The sequence below is a fragment of the Ciona intestinalis genome, chromosome 2, assembly GCF_000224145.3.
Source record: "Ciona intestinalis chromosome 2, KH, whole genome shotgun sequence".
NCBI classification, from domain to species: Eukaryota; Metazoa; Chordata; class Ascidiacea; order Phlebobranchia; family Cionidae; genus Ciona; species Ciona intestinalis.
In genome coordinates, this window is record NC_020167.2 from 4727797 (window position 1) to 4728418 (window position 622).

Below are 622 nucleotides of genomic sequence, written 5' to 3' on the forward strand. Positions count from 1 at the left end.
ATTGTGACCATAAATTAATATGTTGGTTTTAACTGTTAGTTGGCGTTCTTCTCCTTTAAATTAATGCATCAGTCTAATGCATTGTTACGCTGCCAGCAGATTCTTACATTCAAACATAATATTGTATGACTATAATGTTCAGACGAATTCTACCAAACATGTACCTTGTATTCTTATTTTTGGTGCTTCTTACTTTAATGCAATCTTCAATTTTCAGCTTTGCGCTTTCATAACGCGTGTTCATAATACAATGCAAATGTTGCATAAGTCCTTACTTTAAACTTTTTATCTTTTTATGAACTCGTATATTTTAGAAGCAACAAATAGAAACGCTCATGGTATACTTCTGCATCTATACTAGTTAAATAAATTTTTTGGGGGGTGGGGAAAGATGGGACACGTTTTCATTCTATATTTTTTCCAAATTGGTAGTAAACAAAAAACATTTAAAGAATTATAAAACCGTTTCCCCACGATATACCCTTGTTAATTGTTTAAAACCTGATCAGGATGTTTGAATATTTTGTGNTAAAGGTGTCCCGTCTTCCTCCACTGTACAATATACATCAAATTTCAGACACCTTTGTCGCAGTAAGCATGTCACAGCATTTTGTTATGATTT

The 622-nt window shown here is 32.4% G+C and overlaps 1 protein-coding gene across 1 annotated transcript in view; it reads right to left on the reverse strand.

Annotated features, from left to right (window-relative positions):
* Positions 1–6: 6 nt before the first annotated feature.
* Positions 7–622, reverse strand: part of LOC113475782 — a 5755-nt gene continuing 5139 nt past the window's right edge. The window contains exon 5 of the mRNA XM_026840561.1: positions 7–599. The gene's annotated coding sequence lies outside the window, so the exon portion shown is untranslated. The remainder of the gene's footprint in view (positions 600–622) is intronic.